Source organism: Mauremys reevesii, linkage group 2 (genome assembly GCF_016161935.1).
Source record: "Mauremys reevesii isolate NIE-2019 linkage group 2, ASM1616193v1, whole genome shotgun sequence".
Lineage (NCBI taxonomy): Eukaryota > Metazoa > Chordata > Testudines > Geoemydidae > Mauremys > Mauremys reevesii.
Genome location: NC_052624.1, coordinates 7,864,607 through 7,873,309, shown reverse-complemented (window position 1 = coordinate 7,873,309; position 8,703 = coordinate 7,864,607).

The following is an 8,703-nucleotide window of genomic DNA, read 5'->3' as shown; positions in this document are numbered from 1 at the left end:
CGCCCTCCCAGAGGTTCCCAGATCCTAGGGCTGCTTTCCAGCAGTAATTGGTGACATCAAAGGCCAAGGGGAGACAACACCCACCTTATTCGCCCTGTGGTGTGATATTTTTCTGAGGAAAGGCCCAAGCCTGGGAAAACAGCTCGAACGGTACCGCCCACAGCAGTAGGGGCTCATAGATATGCGGCCGCATCTCGCCTCCAGGCTCTTCTCCTTGGAAGGGGAGAGCTCCGATGGTGGGAGGTGGGGCTGAGAAGTTAAACAGAGCAGAGTTATTGTGGGGTGGCTTTTTGTGTGTGGCTAGGGGAGCTGCCTGCCATTAAAACCTCCCCCTGCTCTTTTATACGGTCATTAGCCGGCCTGGATGGGGGCAAGGGGGTGGATACAAACAATTCCCATGCCTGCAGCCCATCCGCCCTGAAGCCCCTCTCTCTCAAGTACCTGCTAACAGCTTGATCTCCCTTTGGTCACAGTCTCGTTCCTGATTGGGCCCCATTTCCTCAGTTAATAGGGATAAGGGCACTGGAGAATTTCTTTCTCCTTTCAATTAAGGCTGTAAATATTTTTGTTCAAGAGGTGGAAAAGCACAGCCGTGGATCTTGCTCATCTTTAAACCAAGCCTGCCCCTTCTCACCATTCCGCTGGTGAAAATCCTCGGTAACTCCACGGAGCTCATAGGAACTTGGGTGTCGCTTAGGCCTGGCTCCGGGGCCAACATGCTATGCACCAGGATTTGGGTGGCTGGCCATGGATAGCTGGAATTGGGGCATATTCCCAATGCGGACAATACCTTAGGCTAGAATTTGGCCCTATGTGGACTGCGGTTCTCCTCTCACTGATGTAACTCCACTGAGGCCAATGGAGGAAGGGTGGGTTCACACCAGTTTGGCAGAGAGCAGAATGCGGCTGTACGTTGCTCCCACTTACGCTCCTGCAACTGTCTTGAAGTCACTGCATTTCTCAGAAGTAACTGAGAGCCCAATCTAGCCCTAGAGATCCTGCTCCACCTGCCATACACACAGGTATAAATCAGGAGCCACATCTCTCTTAGGTACTTATACGCTCCCCGTCACCCTCATATCTGAGCATCTCACAATCTTTAGTGAATTTATCCTCACAAGGCTGCTTGAAGTAGGGAAGCATTATCCCCATCGTGGAAAATTAGGCACAGAGAATCTTGTCTAAGGTCACAGAGGATGTTTGAACTCAGCTCTTCCAAATCCTAGACTAGTGCCCAAATCATGGGACCATCCATTCTCTGCCAGTGTTGTGAATTGTGCAAAACTAGTGAGGGCAGCAGTGTCCCCAGCCTGTAGTGGGTCTGCAATGCTTTGCCCCTGTGTGAAGTGGCTATAAATGGCTGCACCTAACATTACACAGCAATGGAGCAGGCAAATCGGGCCCTGTGCATTTCTGCCTGTCTGTTGGTGGAGGGAGGGAGGGAGGAGGCCGGGGAGGTAAACAGAAACGTCCCTCCAAGCTTGCAAAAGGCTATCAGGTGTATCAAGTAAGAAGAGGTTGACTCAGTATTGCCAACCCGAAATCATGAGTCAACCCTCTCCCAGATCATGTCATTGTCTGACAAAATCTTGAGATTCTGGGGTTCTTTATTTCCTTGCTGGTTTTGAGCCTGTACAGCTGGTGTTTCCAAGCTTTTCTCTACCACCCCGAGGACTAGAAACTTACTCTTATTTTAAATGAAAGCTGCTGTTCTGACATAATCACATGAGTCCAGGAGCTGGGGCTTTAGAAAGACACCAAATATTGCAAGACTTGGGATAAGTTGACAACACTGTTGATTGGGTTCAAGATGATCCTCCTTTCCTTAGCAGCTTTGACATGACTTACTCATGCACTATTTCAAACACTTTTTCTCTCCTCCAGTTCCCTAAAATGTTTGAATTAACTTCTTTCTTTTCACAAGGAAAACCCCTGCCAATGACTTTGCTATGTAGGAATTAAAAAAAGAAGATGGAAAAAAACAAACTCCTGACACTGGTACACAAAATATGCCCTCAAGTAAATTCCTGATGCAAGACACTCAGAAAAAAAGTTTAAGAAAAGAGACTTTTATTTTCTTTCCAAAAGCCTCTCTGCAGCCATGGAAAATACCAGAGCATTAGTTACTTGATGGGATGTGTCACATCAGCGCTTGTAAAGGATTATTTTTTGTTTGAGAGGGTAGGAAATATGAAAAGCACCAGCAAACCCTCTGTCAGTAGAGCACCCCAAAGTGTTGGCAATGTTTAGTGCGTTCCATCTACGTGATAGCACATAGGCATAATATACACAGGAACTGCCACACTTTATCAGACCAGTGGGTTGTCTAGCCTGAGAGCCTACAGTCGCCCAGTACCGCTGCTTCAGTGCAGGAAGCCCTGTGTAATAGCCAGATATAGCACTACCAGCCCACAAGGAAAGTTTCTTCCAAACACCTGTGAGTTAGTGCTTGGCTTATGATCTGAAGAATGACAACATCTGACAATCGTGGAGAAGGTATTTAAAAGCACCACAGTGAGCTGCTGGGTGGAGTGTGCTTCTGAGAGAGCATGAGCTAGCATTCAGGCCACTAGTTACTGTAACCTGGACTTTCTGCAAAGTTGGACAAACCTCCTTGCCTCGGTTTCTCCATCTGTGAAATGGGGACACTGATACTTACGCACAGGGGTGTTCTCTATGGCATATTGTGGGTTATGTTTGGAATTGCAAGTGATCACTTTAAGAGTGGGAAGCTTACCTGGTCCTGCGTGCAGGCTAAGGGGCTGTGTATTGAAGCATGTGATCAGAGTCAGTTCTGCAGAGAGCCAGGCTAGGATTAGGTGGAGTGATGTGTGTCTCTCTGTTTTAGGGAGCAGCCTGCTTTGTCTCTTTCTGGGTTTGGTTCTTGTGTTTTATGATTCTGAATTCTAAGGGTAGGTCTATACTTACCTGCCGGGTCGACGCGTAGCGTTCGACTTCTCGGAGTTCGAACTATCGCGTCTAATCTAGACGCGATAGTTCGAACTCCGAACGCGCTCCCATCGACTCCGGAACTCCACCACTGCGAACGGCGGTGGCGGAGTCGACGGTGGAGCCGTGGACTTCGATCCCACGGCGTCTGGACGGGTGAGTAGTTCGAACTAAGGTAGTTCGAGTTCAGCTACGCTATTCGCGTAGCTGAACTTGCGTACCTTAGTTCGACCCCCCGCCCCCTTAGTGTAGACCAGGCCTTAGAAATAAAGTCATGTTACGAGTAGGTAATGTTTTTATCTAACACCATTTTCTACATTCCAAACCTAGAACGGACCATCGTAATCCTCATCTGTACGCTGTGAAATGTAGCCTAGTGGGCTTACCCCACTAAGGTTTGCAAAATGCATTAAATTCCTAATGTAAAGGTGCTATATTGGTAAACAGAGGGGCAAAATTCTCTTTTTGCACAATTGTAATTCTATCGGTGTCAGTGAAGTTACTCCTGATCTATACCAGTATGTGAGAAGAATCAAGCACACAATATTTTTATTAGAGCTTTTGTTCTCCCTCCCATCCCTGCAAACTTCCAGCCCATTGTTGGAGCCACTCTTTGGACTGGGATTATTCCTTCCTGCTCATTTTATCTTTTTCCATGTGGCATATTCTGAGTCCTTCCCACTCTCTTCTTGTTCCTAATGGAGTTGAAGGTAACATGGTTCTGTTTGCTCGTGCACCAGCATCATAGAGATGGCAAAATAGCTCTGAGAGTAATCTGTTCTCTGGAGCTGGTGGAAATTAGTCCATCAGAACTTTTGTTCCAATGGACATCTGAGTTTTCCAGTTTTCATAGGAAGTGTCAGCTTTCCATTTTTTGTTAGAAAGCCAAAAACTGAAAAAAAAATTTGGCTGGAAACCACCATTTTTTCAGTTTTCAGCAGCAAATGTTTAAATTGCTGAAAGAAACTGGTTTCTGGTATTTCAGCAAAAAGTTTAAATTTCCACAGGAAAAAAGTCCAATTTCCTGCTACTTCTACTATTTTCTTTTGGTTCATATCCTGTGTGTTTCTTTTATTATTACCCACACCTAGATCTGCTGTGTCTCACTTTCCCTGCCGACACAACACAAAGTCTCGTCTTAAACAATGTTGCGCATTGATGGTGCATTACACTAAATGGGGATAGAACCCCTTCTAGTTAATTAGTTATATCAGCACAGGAAAGATGGTCAAGTGGATAAAGCTTTGGACTGAGACTCGGACCAACTAGCTTCAACTCATGGCTGTGTCACAAGCTCCTTCTGTGACCTTGGGCAAGTCATTTAATCACTCTGTGCCTCAGTTTCCCATTGGTGAAGTGAGGCTAATAATGCTCCTTTCCTCTGAATCTATATCTTTTATCTATTTAGACTATAAGATCTTAAGATCAAGGACTAACTTTCACTCTGTGTTTGTACCACATGGAGCACAATCTGCCCTGATCTCAGTTGAGGCCTCTAGTGTAATACAAATTCCCAACTGTCAGTCCTTACAAATTGCTACTTGGAAGCCTATGGACTCCCCTCCAGTATCTTATAGTTCTTTTGGTGGTACACATGCCGTCTCAAGGCTACATTCACCGAGGGGGTGTCCGAGCTTTTACACAGGAGTGGCCTGGGCTGTGGAGTACATGGGGTTAATGCTATTAGAATGAATACCAGAGGAATTAATAATGATTTGCTGCTCATCACGCAGCCTTCCTCAAGAAATGTAATGCAAGAAAAAACACGTTGAGAAATGCCAGAAAAATGCAGCAAATAAGTAAATAAAGAAATAAATAAATACTGAAAAGAAAAGGATTGAGACAGTCTGGGGCCGCCACTGGGACGTAGCCCTGAGCAAGCTCTCTCCTAGCACACAGCCCTATGAGTCACTCGCAGGAAGTGATTTTAGCCTGAGCTCCTGCTGGACTGGACTGCAACCCTAGGGCTCGATTCCACCCTGAGTTACACTCCCGTAACCCTTCAAAGCTAGATGGGGCCACATGGGCGGTGGAGGGGAGGTAACTCAGGGCAGGATCTGGCTTGCTCTTGTGTGGGAGTTTCATATAAGAAGTGGATAGGCTGTTTGCTCTGAAAAGGAGAGGTACAGAATAACAACTGGTCAGCTGGGATCTCATTAATCCCGCTCCATAAAACAAGAGTGAAAGGATACTCAACATTAAAAGGCAAGGAATCTAAGTAGCATCAAAGCAATATCTTTTGGGGCACAACATGTAATTAATCTGTGGAACTCATTGCTGCAGTATGTCAGTGAGGCAAATAGCTGAATATGTGTTTTAAAAATTGAGAGAGATGAGGTGACTGAGGCAATATCTTTTATTGGACCAACATCTGTTGGTGAAAGGACAAGATTTCGAGCCCCAAAGAGCTTTTCTTCTAACCTGAAGAAGAGCTCTGTGGAGTTTGAAAGCTTGTCCCGTTCACCAATAGACGTTGGTCCAGTAAAAGATATTACCTCACCCTCCTTGTCGCTCTAATATCCCCGGACCAACACAGCTACAACAACACTGCAAACAGCAATGGACAACATCAATTTTTTTTAAAACATTGACATTAACATGGATAAGAATAACATCCGCAGTTGTGCCAGGTTTAAAACTAGCTATTAATCCTCATGCTTCAAGGTATAAACTGACAGTCAGGAAGAAAATTTCAATCTTGCCGACTGCCATAGTATAGCCTTGCCCATTCGGGCACTTAAATGCCTGCCCTTACCAGAGAGTACCTCATACCACCCCTCTGAGGTCAAGCAGTGATATTATCCCCATTTTACAGATGGGAAAACTGAGCCACAGAGTGGCTAAGTGACTTGCCCAAGGTCACACAGGAAGTCGACCTCCAGGCAAGGAGCTGAACGCAGGTCTCCTGAGTCCCAGGTTAGCCCTCTAATCACTGGGCCCGCCTTTCTCTCATGTGGCTGGATTCGGGATACCAAAGATATTCCAAATCACTTTGCATGCTGTTCTGAAAAAAAAAGATGGGTGTTGGACTTGGGTGGTAACTTGATGATGTGCCATTTTGATAGGCCACCAGGCTTCTCCAGTCCCCACCCAGGCCCAGCATGGCCTGAACTATTGCTGGCAGGACAAACCAGCTCCCTCCTCCTTGTCATCTGAGAGTGCAATGATTAATGTTATGGGTGTGTCCTACATTACCCTCCCCCTTCCACATCTGCACTGGGCTTCTATAGCTTGGTGCTGGGCCTCAGATCAGGCCTTTAGTCCTAAAGTACATTTGGAGCGCAGAGGTGGAGAAAGCTGCCGGTGCACGTTAGTGATGGATGATCCTCCAAACGGGTGGCGGGATCTATAGGGTTTGGAACTGAACTGCTGTGGTCTGGAAATCAGATGAGCTTGTTTGTTTTTGTTTTCTGTGAGATTTCCACAGCTTTGTGATGTGCAGGGACATACCAAAAGAACTGTTTTCCTGCAGTATTTGGGTACCTCCATTATCTGCCCGCAAAGTTAGGAGGCCAGTGAAAATGCAAATAACCCCCAAACCATTGACTCACATTTGGGGGGGGGGGGAAGGGGAGGGCTTGGAAACCATTTGGGATGGGTCTGAATTTGGATCGAAGGGCCAGGTCAGGCTCTGTGTCATCCCCCCTGTTAGATATAGGGCGAAGACTGTCATTTTCCAATATTGTATTTTTTTTCCCAGTCTGTAACAGCCAAAATGCTTCCTCCGACCTCATTGTCTGTGCCCAACCTGGCCAATGAAACCACTTTCGGTGTTTGATTAGTATCCTGCATGCTGACAGCGCTCTGACCCCCGTTTCAATGATTTGGTAGCTAGTGACCCGACCCAACACCAGCTTAGATATTTTTAATCCGTTATTTTTCTGCTTTTCACCTCACATTATTTCCCCACCATAATAATTAATTTCCCTGTAACGCAAGTGAAATTTGCAATAAAAAAATTGGCATTTTGCAACTGTACTGTGTTCAAAAATATGAGGCCTGATTCTTCTCTGAAGCTGAAGGAAATCAGGAAGAACTCCACTGACATCAATGAACCTACGCCAGAACAAAAGCACATGGGAATCAGGCCCCTGGATGTGTAGGAATAGTGTAACCCTCCTACTGTAGCTTTTCATTTAATTACTGTCTCTCTAAAGAAACCAGAAATCAGGACAATTTGCGTATTCTTACAGATCTGTGACTTGACACCGGAGCTCATTCTTTCTTTAATTGCTGCTTTCTTGTCTCCTTGGTTCTTTTGTTTTTCTCTGCAAGCTATCACAGCTTTCAGATGTTTTGGGGTCACTCCGTGTGCTGCAATGCTAACGATTTCTTCAGCCGGCTTAATGAAATGTTACAAGCGTGCAGCACAAGCGCACATTGCATATGCACTCACACGTCTAGGAATACACATGTGTGCAAACATGACAAAACATATCACGCACTCGGACATCAACACAAATGTAACTCTGGAGTAACTGAAGGCAGAATGTGGCCTTTAAGAAGATAGTGCAGATAAAAGTTCTCGTGACTCGTTTTCACAATACTTATTATGAACTGCCAGAGGGATAAAGACATTGAGTAGAAGCAGCTGCCTGACAACATCTCTGTTATTATAATAAAGCCCAGGAACTACTTGCAATGGAGAAACATACTAATATTAGAAATGACACCTACGTCCCATCTCTTGCAAATAGTGTCCATTCATGAAATATATCAAAGATAAGCCAAACTCCTATAACATGTTAAAAGCCACCTTATTTTAAAAATCATCTTAATTTTTCATTTTATTTGTGTGTGTGTGTGTTTGTATGCATGCATGTTGTTTTTAGGGGCCCTGAGTTTTTAACTGAATGTGCATATTGTACTTTTTGAGTTGTATGTAACATTTCCTGACAATTTGGGGGGTGGGGGGATGCTGGGGATGAAGCCCGGCTGGTTTATTTGAGGAGTGCTGCTTTTTGTAAAGGGACAAGGCAGAGGAGGATGCAAAGTATATAATTTCTGTAATTTTGTGTGATGGCAGCAGGATGGATGGGTAGCTTTTTAGTTATGTTTCTAAGTCAAAATAGATGAATCGCCTTTCCTTTTCCCTTTTGTAATTGCAGGGGCTTTAATAAAAAGAATTAAAACAATGTCAACAAAAGCACAGGGGTGGATGCATTTACATATATAGCTACAGATACATCAGTGTACAGAATGCACAAGTCATGCAACACGTATTTTACACACACACACACACACACACACACACACACACACACACACACACACACACACACACACACACACACACACACACACACACACACACACACACACACACACACACACACACAGTCGGAATGTACTGCACTGTTCCCTATACTGGGTATGGACTAAATGACTTAACAGAGTGTTTCCATCTTTAGTTGTTTTGGTTTTGTGAGTTTAAAAGACTCCCCCCAACCCCCATTTCCACCCGGAATAGTCCAAGGTGACTTTTGACAATGCTTGTCTCAGAAGGTGATCCCTTTGACAGAGAATAGACAGGTAAGATTATTTGGAAATAGGGTGACCAGACAGCAAGTGTGAAAAATCGGGACAGGGGGTGGGGGGTAATAGGCACCTATATAAGAAAAAGCCTCAAATACCAGGACTGTCCCTATAAAATCGGGACATCTGGTCACCCTATTTGGAAAATAAGAACATGATTAATAAAAAAGCCCTTCAATAAACAACCGTTCTAAACAGCGATCAAAGTCCTTGGCATTT